Below are 13,649 nucleotides of genomic sequence, written 5' to 3' on the forward strand. Positions count from 1 at the left end.
TTCCTGTTCCAGGAGAAAATATCCGAGTAGGGCTCTGACTAGGCCTGCTGGGACCAGTTGTTGCGGCTGAGGGGTGGGGCTGGCATCACTTAACTAACTCACTGGCCTACTTTTCAGATGTTGGGAACTCCTACCAGAATGACACTGGCTGAATTCTTAGTGTCTTGGTTGTTTTCACGGGTGGTCAACACTAAATATCCCCATAATTTCAAAAACACACCTGTGGAACTGATAATTTCCTTTTAATAGTAGATATAAAAACCACTATCCATTATCTTCGGAGACAACCAACTTTCTTTAAAGATACTGCCAATTTTTCTTGCTGATGCCATCCTTCCAGTTTTGGAAAAACAGTCACGTTCCGCCCAAATTATGCTTTTGATGAATGTGGTCCCTGGATATTCAGCTGGGACAGTGATCTACAGAGACAGCAATTGAAATGGCCAATCACAGGAGCCACTGAATCACGCCTGAGTGCATGTGTGTGATTAACAGCAGGTGCTGAGGATGTCAGAGCTGGCAAATTGGAGTCTTCCTTTCTCCTCACCTTAGCGATGCTTTAGGTTTCCCTGGAACTGAAATTTCTGCAGAAAAGATAAACTTTGTCATAAACAGCTGCTCACTGGATACTTAGAATAGATGGCTTTGCAGTTGCTTTTTAAAAACGTATTTCTTGTCTTTCTAGCTTGACTATGAACCCTTTGGGATCAGGGACCAGAGTTTGTAAGCTATTTATACACCTGGAACAGTTTCGTGTTCACAGAGGTGTTTAGCCAGAGATGTTTGGAGGGTTGTTATGAAGGCACGTAAAGAGGTCAGATGTTGGCATCATTGGCTTTAAAAAGTGCACAGAAAAGGCTTTCCAGTCTCAAGTGCACAAACAGCTGTGGCTGTGGAACAAGCATTGATCTTGGAGACAGTAGCTATTTGAGTTCTAGTTCTTTTTCCTACCTTGACTAATATTTTTGAGCAAGAATATTTATTAAATCAACAAACGTTTTATTGAATGACTATTATGTGCTAGGACCTGGAGGTAACAGCAGACTTGATGATAAAGTCCCTTCCCTTATGGAGCTCCCCCCGCCCCCCACCTTTGGGAGAATACAGATTAACAAGCAAGATAATGAGCAAGACAATTATAGATGATCAGAATTCTCATGAAGGAAAGATGGAATGATAGTAACCGGCAAAGGCTTTTAGGATAGGGAGGAAAGGGGTGAGATTCATAGGAGTTAGGAATGCAGCCTCTGGCACGAGACAGATCTGAATTTGAACTTCAGTTTCTTCCACTTACCATCTACGTGTCCTAGGGAGAGTTACATAACATCTCTGAAGCTCTTTTTTTTTTTTTTTTTTTTCATTTAGAGTACGGGGCTATATGCCAACCGTATAGGTTGTTGTAATGATTAAGTTAAAATGCATATAAAGTGAGTAAGTATTCTGTCCATTGTTCTCTCAGCTATGACAAAATGATTTTGAATGTCTTTGCTAGAAAGTTCTAAATTTCAATGATTTTTGTGCTCCAAATTTCTTTCTTTAAAAAAGAAAAGAAAAAAGTAACCTTTCTGATTAATTTCCAGCTTCCAAAGTCTTTCAGTGAAACAGAAGATGGATAATTGTCGTTTCTACTTAACTTTGCAATCTTCTGAGCTCAGTATCTTTAAATAGGAAGCAGACATAAATCTTGCAAAGTTCAAAATCCATTACCTAAGGATATGGTTAATGTCTCCCATCTTGAAGTGTAATTATCTTTTTAAGAGCAGAGTTGGCTAAAGAAAGCCACGGTTGATTTAAAAAAATTCCAAATCAACCATTAAATCAATAGTTGCTCTTAATTTAATTCATTGCATATGGTTCCAGGTGTGGGTGCACCAAACCAAAGGATTTGTGGGATGAACAGAATTGGATTTCTATTTCTCTGTATATTTACATGTAAACAGATTAGAATGGATGGTTTCCCATACCTTGCCATTCAGGGATCCTGTGGCACACATCACCTTAACTGGTGGCAGGCCTACGACGCCAAGTCCCAGTGGTCTTTAAGGCAGGAGCACGTTGTTCTATACTAGAACTAGTGTTCTAGTTCTACTCTACTAGTTCTACTAGTAGTGTTCTACTCTAGACCAAGAGGTGGATACATGTGTTCTATTTCCAGCCACTTACTTATTGTGTGAGTCTGTGCATCCCTTATCCTTCCTTGCAAATGTTTTAAGCATTCTCTCTGTATATTAGCTATGAAATCAGTTCCACAGAGGCTGAAATCTCTGCCTTATACAATCTCTTTGGCTTCAAAGCATTGTCCCCAGAAGACTTTTGTTTAAATGTTTATGGAGGAAAGAGCTTGTAAAAAAACTAATTTCGTTCATCAGTATACTACAGTTGGAAGTTAAGGGTGTCAACCGTCCACTTTTGCTATGTATTTGAGTTATCACCAATCAAGAACCATCTGAGCCATATGGGTTTGAAATGCCGCTTTCTTAATTGCCCAGTAACTGCCGCCTTCTCCTATATTGTTTTGACGTGTTTGACTTAACTGTGTTGAAGGACAGAACTTGGACCAGAAGATCAAATGGGACTTCCTGGTCTCCTCCCAACCCTCCCCCCTCTGCTCCTCACCCCCCCCGCAGCCCCCATGAAATTCAAGACAGCAGGATGCAAATTAGGGCTGATGTGGTTTACCCACTTACCCAGTCACTGGCATGGAAGCTGGGGAATCACAGGGACAGTCCCTGGTGGGCCAACTGCATAGTGACAAAAAAAGAAAGGAGAGGGGAGTGTAGATGAGGGAGGGAGGAGGGAGAGACAGAGAGAGAGAGGGAGAAAGGGAGAGATGTTCCATGCTGTTGCTTCTGAGCCTCCCACTAGTTCTTGGACTTTCTCAGGGGAGAAGATCACTTGTCTGTGCCTTTGAGAAGAGCTGCTCTTGGCAAGCTGTCCATTTCTCTTCCGGTTTTCAGTTTCATTTTCTTTTTAGGTGTTTATATCTTCATTAGTCCAGGTTCCTAGGTGCACCATCCTCTGGCACCCTAACTGTCTTGTCCTCTTGGGCTGCTTCGTTCTCCAGTACTTTCTGACCTTCTCACCCTCCTCTAATACACCTGCCCCCTCATGTGTTTCCTCAGTCTTCTTTCTCATCTCCAGAGCTAGTTTCTTCTTTGATGTTCGTGTTTGGTTACTCTATAACATTTTTTTTTTTCATAGCAATCTTTGATGCCTTAACACAAAGTTATGATTGATATGAAAATTTCAGGTTTCAAAGTAGGCAAGTGGGGAACATGTTTTATTCACAGAAAATTTATCTGCTCCTCAAATGACGTAGAGCAGGCAATAGCCTCTTCTGCTTACCCACAAAATTGCTGTTGGCTGTGGTCATCTCCCATAGCTGGATTTTATCCTTAACCCGGATCTCTGACAGACTGAATCAAATTGATTCAAAAGTCTTCTCTCCAATATGACAGTGTCTGATTTAGCGTGAGAAGGGTTGAAGGGACTGAGATGTTCAGCGTTACAGAAGAGAAACTCTCTGGCGAACATGGCGTCTGCTTCTTGTATTTGAAGTGCTGTTATTTAGAGAGAGGTTGTTCTTTTTTATCTAAGGGGTCTGAGTTAAAGAGAGCTGGATTAGGAGCTTTTCATAGGCTGACCTGCAGACGTGGAAACCTCTTCATCCAGGAAATAGACTGCCTTCGCTTCCTGACTTTGAAGATGTTTAAGCAGACGCTAAATGACTACATGCCTCAGTGCTGCAGGATGCCTCCTGTGTGTGGAATGAGGTTAGGCTAATGACTTCTGGGGTCCCTTCCCATGCTGAGATCTAATGGTCTTTCAGTGCCTTCTCTCCTCAACTAGTTGTATCTACTGCTCAAGGTCTGGAGGAGCATTTGAAGAAAAGGACTAAATGCTTCACACTTCCACAGTTGCCAGATTTCTTAGTTTTGTTAAAGGCAACACAACTTTGAGAAGTCTTGGCTAGGAGATGCTAGAAGAAGCTTTTAAGGAACTGGGGAACCAAGGGATATTGTCCTCATATTAAAACAATGCTTTAAGATCCGCAAAATTTTGAGGAAATTCATGTCAGCCTGCGTCATAGTCTGTCTGGTTTTGATGGCTGCAATCTCGAGTTCTTAAAATCGGAGTCGATTTTTATATAAACTTAATAATTGAAGTATGTATACAGGGACGTGTTTACAAGTCTTAAGTGTACAGCTTGATGAAGTATCACAAAGTGAACACAGATGGATAATCACCATATAGATCAAGAAATATATTACCCAGGAATAGAACTGCACCCCCAAGGTTCCTACCCTTCCCACCTGTGTTCTTTCCCCGTCTCTATCCCATTACCTTCTCCCCAGAGGCAACCATATCCAGATTTCTAACATTATAGGCAGGTTTGGCCTGATTTGAGGTTTATATATTCACACCAGCAGCATATAAACATTCTAGCTGCTCCCCATTTGTTTTTTTTTGCTCCCCATTCTTTACAGCACGTTCCTTTTACCTTCACCACTTTGGTGTACTAATGTCATACCGGTTTTAAAATTTGCATTTCGCTGATGACTAATAAAATTAAACACCTTTGCATATGTTTGCTGGCAATTCAAATATCTTCCTTTTTAAAAGTTTTGCTCAATTTTCTACTGGATCGTCTGCATTTTTTTCTTGGACGTGTAGACATTCTTTGTGTTTCTCTTTATGAGATAGAGGTCAGGTCCCCCCTACCCCCAATCAAACCATCCAATCTACTCAGCACCATTATTGAAAGTAAAACATTTTCCCCGCTGCTATGCTGTGCCACTCTTGACATAAGTCAGTTCTCCACAGAACTGTGGGCCTATTTCTGGACTCCTCTTCTGCTTCACTGGCCTATTTGTCTAGTTTGTCTCAATTACTGTAGCTTCATAACTCTTGCTGTAACTCCAATTTTGATCTGCTTTAAGATTGTATTACTTATTCTCGGCCTGTTGCATTTCCACATAAAAGTTTGAATCAGTTGTCGATTTCTATAATTAAAAAAAAAAATCCCGCTGGGATTTGGAGACAACTGACATCTTTACACCATTAACTCTTCTGATCTACGTTTTACAGGTTTCTATATAGAGGTCTTCTGCATCTTTTATTAGATTCGTTCCTAGGTTTTTAAGTTTTTTTAAAGGCAGATATCATTTAAAATATTATTTTCTATTTGCTTGTAGATACAATTATTATAATCAATTAACTTTTACATTGACCTTTTATCTAGGTAACTTAGCAAATACGCTTATTAAGTACAACAAATCATATGTAGATTCTCTTGCGTTTTCTACCTACACATGATAGTATCTGCAAATAGTAACAGCAATTTTATTTTACTTTTTTTGTCCTTATACCATTCATTTCTTTTCTTTTTTCTCTTTTTATTGAAGTGTAATTCACATAGAGTGTTACATTACTATCAGGTGTACAATACAATGATTCAACACGTCTATACATTGTTCGGTACTTATCACAGTAAATGTACTCTTAATCCTTTATTTCACTCATCTCCCTACCCACCATCTCTCTGGCAGCCACCGGTTTGTTCTCTGTATTTAAGAGTTTGTTTTTTTGTCTCTTTTTTCTTTGTTTTGTTTCTTAAATTCCACATATAAATGAAATCATATGGTATTTGTCTTTCTCTGGATGACTTATTTCACTTGACATTATACCCTCTAGGTTCATCCATGTTGTTGCAAATGGCAAGATTTCATTAAAATTTTTTTTAATGTTTCTTTATCTTTGGGAGAGAGAGACAGAGAGAGAGAAAGAACACGTGACTGAGGAAGGGGCAGATAGATAGAGCGAGACACAGAATCCAAAGCAGGCTCCAGGCTCTGAGCTGTCAGCACAGAGCCCAACGTGGGGCTCAAACCCATGAACTGTGAGATCATGACCTGAGTCGAAGTTGGACGCTTAACCTACTGAGCCACCCAAGGGCCCCAAGATTTCATTTGTTTAATGGCTGTGTAATATTCTGTTGTATATATATACCTCATCTTCTCTATCCATCCATCAGTCGATGAACATCTGGGGTGTTTCCATATCCTAGCTCTTGTACCTAAATAGTGCAATAAACATAGGGGTGCATATATCTTTTCAAATTAGTGTTTTTGTTTTCTTTGGTAATACCCAGTAGTGGCATTACTGGATCATATGGTAATTCTATTTTTAATCTTTTGAGGAACCTCCACACTGTTTTCCACAGTGGCTGCACCAGTTTGCATTCCCACCAACAGTGTACAAGATTTCCTTTTCCTTCACATTTTTGCCAACACTTGTTATTTCTTATGTTTTCGATGTTAGCTATTCTGACAGGCGTAAAGTGATTTTAACCTATAGAATGAGAGAAGATATTTTCAAATGATATATCTGATAAGGGGTTAATATCCAAAATACATAAAGAAGTAATACAACTCAACACCAGAAAAACAAATAATGTGATTAAAAAATGAGCAGAGGGCCTGAATAGACATTTTTCCAAAGAAGATATATAGACTGCCAAAAGACAAATGAAAAGATGCTCTACATTACTAATCATCAGGGAAATACATATTAAAACCACAATGAGAGGCTGCCTGGGTGGCTCAGTTGGTTCAGTGTCTAACTCTTGATTTCGGCTCTGGTCATGATCCCGGGGTCATGGGATCAAGCCCTGTGTCGAGCTCCACACTGAGCATGGAGCCAGCTTGGGGTTCTCTCTCACTCTTTCGCCTCTGCCTCTCTCCCCGATTTGTGTGCATGTTCTCTCTCTCTCTCTCTCTCTCTCTCTCTCTCTCTCTCTCAAATAAAATAATAAATCATAATGAGATATCACTTCTTATTCTCCTTCCTTCCTTCCTTCCTTCCTTCCTTCCTTCCTTCCTCCTTCCCTCCTCTCTTCCTCTCTTCGTCTGTTTCTTTTCTTTTCTTTTTCTTTTTTTTGCTTTACTGCACTGGCTAGAATCTCTAAATAGAAGTAGTGATAGAGATCTTTCTTTTCTCATTCCCAATCTTAAAGGGAAACCTTCAGCATATCACCATTAAGTGTGAATATTTGCAATAGGTTTTCTTTCTTTCTCCTTTCTTTTTTCTTTTCTTTCTTTCTTTCTTTCTTTCTTTCTTTCTTTCTTTCTTTCTTTCTTTCTTTCTTTCTTTCATAGATATCCTGTATCAGTTTAAGTAAATTCTATGTATAGTTTTTTGAACCAAGGTTTTCTGACTCCAGTCTCTATAATCCTAGTTTTGACTTTTATACAATTTTCATTTACCTATTATAAACACCATTTGGCATTTTATAGGTTTCAGTATTTGCATTTTTGGAGGGATGGTGTGGGGGAGCATCAACACTGTGTCTCTGGATGTTGCCTGCAATTGAAATTGTGGGAGCATGTCCAGTGTGCCTGATGGAATTTGTTCAATTCCTCTCCCTCCCTCACTTTTGCCTGTTCGTATCTCAAAAGTAAGTTCCAACTTCCCAAACCTTCTTTGACTGAATTTAATAACTGCATATAGGTATTAATCTTTTTATGTTCTTCTAATATATGAGGTAGAATAGGTCATTTTCTTTATCATCATTTTATTGCCAGAGATGTTCAGGCCCAGTGAAATGGAGAAGATTCTCATGGGTCAAAGAACAGGTGAGTGCAGGGTTGACACTTCCAAGCAGTGTTCATAATTATCCTAATTCTCTACCCCAAAGCGGAGACATTGTTCCTCATAAAGCTGGCAATTTTCTTGCTTTTTATTTATTAAATAACAATCTTATAACAACATTCAATTCAAATTTAAAAAGAAAAATAAATAATCAATAATGCCTCCATGAAAGTGTTGCCTCTCTTCTAGTTTTTGTATGTTTCTCACTAGTCTTTTATTAAACACTTGTTAAATTGATGTGCTTTAAAATTGATAATCCTTTTGGGGGTGCCTGGGTGACTCAGTCAGTTGAGCATCTGACTCTTGATTTCAGCTCAGGCCATGGTCCCAGGATTGTGGGATCAAGCCCCATGTGGGACTCTGCACTGAGTATGGAGCCTGCTTAAAATTCTCTCTCTCCCTTTGCCCCTCTCTCCTGCTTGCGCATGCTCTCTGTCTAAAATATCTAGAAAAAGAAAAGAAAAAATAATCCTTTTGGACAAACTAAAAGCCATAGAAAAGCAACAAATGTGGGATTTGTTAGAAAATTTAAACTCTTCTTTCTTGGAAAAATCATAGTAGTGATAGCTGTTGGACTATTCGTAGACTTCCTTCTATTTTGATGAAGTGGTTGTGGTGTAAATTATTTTATCGTGATTTTACTCTAGGGCCTTTAGAATTAGATTTTGCTGTAGTCAGCTTTGATTTAACGCTTGTATGCATTACAGGTATTAGAAAAAAAATCCCATTCGCCCAAAAGTCTTTGGAGCACCAGCAAACTAATTAAAGCTACCCAACTAAGTAAATTCATTTTCGATTATCGGTAACACAGTGAATTCTTTTTTTAAGCACAAAGTTTGCTCAGTACTTGAGGAAAAAAACCCAATCTATCATATACAGTGTATCATATACATATGCAGTGTATATCATACACATACTCAGTGTACCTGTAGATTTACAAGTGTTTCTCTTCCAATGATTAAATCTAAGTCATTAAAAAAAAAAAAAAGTGTTTCAGTATCTTTTTATTGCAAAGACCATGGATTAGCTCAGATGGCTAGAGTAAGACACTAAAAGGTCCAAGGACATGGGTTTGAAAGGTGGGTTGACAACTAATTGGCTTTGTCTGTTTTATGACCTTATGATCACTTCTTATATGAATGAATCTGTCATTCTTATATGAATGAATCTAGGCATTCAGTAATTACTGAATGCCTAGCATTGTCACACAGAAATGTTTGATGTGATTTTATAAATTCTATATTACTTAGTTATTAATCAAGCAAAAATGTGGGGTCACTGCAAATGCCTCTGTTAAGTATCAGGAAAACATCTTAATTTTCAGTACACTGGATGTTGGTTTAGTGGTAATATATTTTATTTAAAGGGATCCACCTGTATTTATAGGGGGGAACCTGTTCTGGTCCCTGCTTTGTCACCAATTAAAAATAGGGCAAACGTTTTCTGAGCCTAAGTTTCCTAATCTGTATAATGAAGTTAGTAATGCTTGCCCAATTTATCTCCAGCTTGAGATGAAGGTCAAAATAGAAAATTTAAGTGTAAATACTCTCGGTCAGGATTCTAATGATAGAAGACATGTTTTGATCTTCTGTCTTTCATGTCGTTTGTTATACATTTGGTGATTTCTGTTAGGTTAAGGTAATATTCCGCAATACTTATAAACTAGTGGATATCCGGTCAGAAACTAAGACCTGGCTTAGGAGGCAGTGTGGGATGACAGGTAACTCAGAAATCTCTGGAACCAATGCCTATGCGGGTTTTAGAAGTAGGGTTAGAAAGAGTCAATAGTTGCCTTGACATTGTACCAACATCTCCCCTGTGTTGGAGATTGAAACCAACTAAGACTCTCTAAACCTTTTTGTAGCCAATGATATAAACCTCCTCAACTGTGAGTTTGTCATCAGAGTGCTTTTCAGGACCAAAACATACAGAGATTTGAAACTCTCCTTGTCCAATTCTTTCTAACTTTTGAATGCTTTACTGGACTCATGGTGATTGACCAAGTAGAGAGAAGAAGGAGATAGAAGAAAAAAGAACCAAAAGAGAGTCTGGGTTCTTTGCCATCAAGATAGCCAATTTCTTTCATTTATTAATTTGTTGTCATTGGCTTATTTGTTTGTTCATTCATTCAAAATCAATTGAGAAGGTGTTATGGATCCAGTTGTATGTCCAGTGCTCCATTTACAAACATGAGTACCTCTGTCTTGCATCAAATGTGGAAAATCAATTTGTAAATAACTGTTGCTTGTATTCTTTAGTCCACAATGACTCTGGCTCCGTATGTGTGTGTTGTGTGTGTGTGTGTGTGTGTGTGTGTGTAATTCAGGTTGATGTTTACTCCTCAACTTTAGTTTCCATAATTTCTGGTGACAAGATCCCACCTTTTTTTAGGAAGCTGCCCTTACCCAACCTTCAGCCATGTAGTTTGGGTAGGATTGACTCTGGGGCTCTGGCATCAGATTGGCTTAAGACTATCATTTGCCCCATTTCTCCATATGGAGTGGGAGCAAAACTCAAGCAGTGTCAGTGAGGCATTGGTAAAATTTAAGCACACATTTTCTGGAACTTCTGAGAAAGAGAAACTTTCTTTGTCCTATGGATGGTGCAAGAAGAGATTATGACATCTTGAATGGCTCTTGCCTTTTTTTGCTGACAAGATGGGTGTGCCTGGAGCTGCTAAGTTACTGACATGGTGGTCTGAGGGTGAAGCCAAGACCACAAAAGGCAGATCAAGGAGAGAATGAAATCAGGTACTGGTGATAATGTTTGGGCTGCTGGACGGATCCTCACAGAAGCAACTTATCTCTAGATATTTCAGTTACATAAGCCATTAAATTCTCATTGGTTTTTATATGTTTTTTTAATTTTTATTTTTTTAAGTTTTTCATTTATTTTGAGAAAGAGTGTGAGCAGGGGAAGGACAGAGAGAGAGGGAGAGAGAGAATCCCAAGCAGGTTCTGCACCCAATCAGCCTGCAGAGCCTGATTCGGGGCTTGAACTCACAAAACTGTGAGATTGTGACCTGAGCCGAAATCAAGAGTCGGTCACTTAACTGACTGAGCTACCGAGGCGCCCCTAGTCTCCTTAGTTGTTAAAGGACCTTTATTGATTTATAACTTAAATATCATAAAATTCACCCTTAATGTTTTTAAAAAGAGTTTAAATAGTGAAACCGTTTTAATGGTGTACAATTCAATATTTTTTAGTACTTTCACAGAGTTGGGCAACCTTTACCACAATGAATTTTAGGACACTTTCATTGCTCCCAAAAGAAACCCCATTCTGATGAGCAGTTGTTCTTTCTCTCTCAACCTCCCTGGCTGAAACTGCCACCCGCTGCCTTCAGCCCTGGCCACCACCACCACAAATCTGCCCTCTGTCTCTGTAGAGTAACCTGTTCTAGACATTTCCCGTAAGTATGAATACGTGGTCGCTTATGACCAGCTTCTTTTATGTAGCGTAATCTTTTCAAGGTTCATCCATGTTATAGTGTATCATGACTTTCCCACATCCTGGCCAACCCTTGTTACTGTCTTGCTTTTTGAGCATAGCCATCCTCGTGGGTGTGAAGTAGTATCTCACTGTGGCTTTGATTCACATTTCCTTCTGACTGATGATGTTGAACATTTTTCATATGCTTGCTGGCTATATGTCCATCTTCTTTGGACTCCCTTTGCTTTTTAGGTCAATTTGAGTGAAATGTTTCATCACTTAAAGCATGGAGTCCTGTTGGGTTCAAGAAGATATGTGCCACCTCTGGGGAAGAGTTTCAGTGCTCTCTGTCTCTCTCAGTTGTCATCGAATTAACTTTAAATATAATATTCAGAGATGTGTACAAGCCCCATGTGGAATGCTCAGCATATTTTCATGGGAACAAACTGACATAACCAGTAACCATCATCCAGGTCGAGAAACAAAACATTGCCTGCACTCTGGAAAGCAGCCTTTCTCTTCTGGTCTCTAAGCGACTCTCCCTCTAAGCTTTTAACATCATAGGTACCTTTTGCCTATTTTTAAACTTTATATAAATGGAGTCATACAGTAGGTACTTTTTTGTGTCTGGATTCTTTCATTCACCACCATGTTGGTGGAATCCACGCAGGCTGTTGTGTTTAGCAGTAGTTTATGTGTTTATATTGCAGGGTAGTATTCCATTGAATGAATATGCCACATTTTATGTACCCCTTTCATTGTTTATGGATATTTGAGTTGTTTCAAGTTTTTGAGCATTAGAAATAGTACTACCATGGACATTTGTGTACAGGTGTTTTGGAGTACTTTCAGGGTCGTGAAGATTTTCACTGATATCCATTAGAAGCTTTTGCTTAAACTTTCATATTTACATCTACAATTCTCCTGCAGTTCTGTACATCTTTAGTAGACTTATTCCTAGGTATTTGATATTTATTGGTGTTACTATAAGTCCTTCAGAAAGGATTTACTTTCGCTACTAGCAGGTAGTTTGGATGGGGAAATTCACCTTACTGTAGTCTGAGATTGATTTAAATCAGAACTGTGCTTCATTCTTTTTTGTTTTTAAGTTTATTTATTTTTAGAGGGAGAGAGAGCACGCATGAGTGAGGAAGGGGGAGAGAGAGAGAGAGAGAGAGGGAGAGAGAATGAATCTCAAGCAGCCTCTGTGCTGTCAGCGTGGAGCCCTGTGGGGTTCTATCTCATGAACCATGAGATCATGACCTGAGCCGAAATCAAGAGTCTGATGCTTAAACGACTAAGCCACCAAGGCACCCCCGTGCTTCATTCTTTTTGAGGCCTAGGTGTCTCCAGTTACCCTTTTGCAAAGGACTAATGGGTCCTCCAAGATTCATATGTTGAAACCGATTCCAGTGTGGTGGTATTTGAGATGGTACCTTTGGGAGGTAATTAGGTCATGAGGATGGAACCCTCACAAATGGAATTAGTGCCTTCCGAAGAAGAGGCCAGAGAGCTACGTAGCTCTCTTTGCTGCCTTGTGAGGACACAGCAAGAAGATGCGGTCTGTAAACCAGGAAGAGGGCATTCACCAAGAACCTGACCATGCTGCGACACTGTTCTCAGACCACCAGCTTCTAGAACTAAGAGAAATAAATGTTTGTTGTGGAAAACACCCAACCTATGGTAATTTATAATAGTAGCCCAAACTAAGACACCTTAGTCCTTGGATGTTGTCCTTCAGAAGTCCCAAATGAAAGCCCGAGTGCTTATCAGGGACCCTTCTCTTTGGTAAGTCCTGAAACATTTTGAATTTTTCTCTCTGCATCTCCTGAGCTGCTAAAATCTCTGTCCCCACCCTCTCTGCCTGTCAGCCACAGTCTTCCAATTAGCTCTTCACAAGCCACTTGTCAATTAGCAAACACATCAAGGGGAAAGGTGGGGGCAACATCAGACTCACTTCTCAGTACATGCCCTTCTTTCTCTTTATGATCTTAGACCTTCAAGTCTTGGCTGCTTTGGTACTGCTTGATTCCTTCAAGCAACTCTTTTGTTTTGTTTTGTTTTGTTTTTTCAAGCAAATGTTTGAAAAAAATATTTTACACAGCTTTTCTTTCTTTCTTTCTCTTTCTTTCTTTCCTTTCTCTTTCTTTCTTTTCTTTCTTTCTTTCTTTCTTTCTTTCTTTCTTTCTTTCTTTCTTTCTTTCGAGAGGGAGAGGGTATGAGAGCAGGGGAGAGGGGCAGAAGGAGAGAATATTAAGCAGGCTGCATGCTCAGTGTGGAGCCCTACACAGGTCTCAATCCCACAATCCTTGGATCATGACAAGAGCTGGAATTAAAAATCAGATGCTCAAGCGACTGAGCCACCCAGGTGCCCCTTTACACATCTTTCCTATTGTTATCTTCAGGAAGGTTAGTCTAAAGCAGTGGAGTGCTGTTAAAAGTTTAATAGCTGGCTCTTGAGGCTGAGCATAGGTGGGAAGGGTTTAATTTGTAGCTTTTGCCGATTTCCATGGTGCAAATCCTCTTATGGCCAATTTCAAGCAACCAAAGTGACATAATTGAACACA

The 13,649-nt window shown here is 39.4% G+C and overlaps 1 long non-coding RNA gene across 1 annotated transcript; it reads right to left on the bottom strand.

The window, feature by feature from the left end:
* Positions 1–226: 226 nt before the first annotated feature.
* LOC131492729 (uncharacterized) lies at positions 227–13,145 on the bottom strand. The gene is made up of 2 exons (XR_009252264.1): positions 2,688–13,145; positions 227–584 (listed from the first exon to the last, which is right to left on the bottom strand). It is a non-coding gene; the product is annotated as an uncharacterized LOC131492729 (long non-coding RNA).
* Between the last annotated feature and the right edge of the window lie 504 nt (positions 13,146–13,649).

The sequence above is a fragment of the Neofelis nebulosa genome, chromosome 13 (genome assembly GCF_028018385.1).
Source record: "Neofelis nebulosa isolate mNeoNeb1 chromosome 13, mNeoNeb1.pri, whole genome shotgun sequence".
Taxonomy (NCBI): Eukaryota; Metazoa; Chordata; class Mammalia; order Carnivora; family Felidae; genus Neofelis; species Neofelis nebulosa.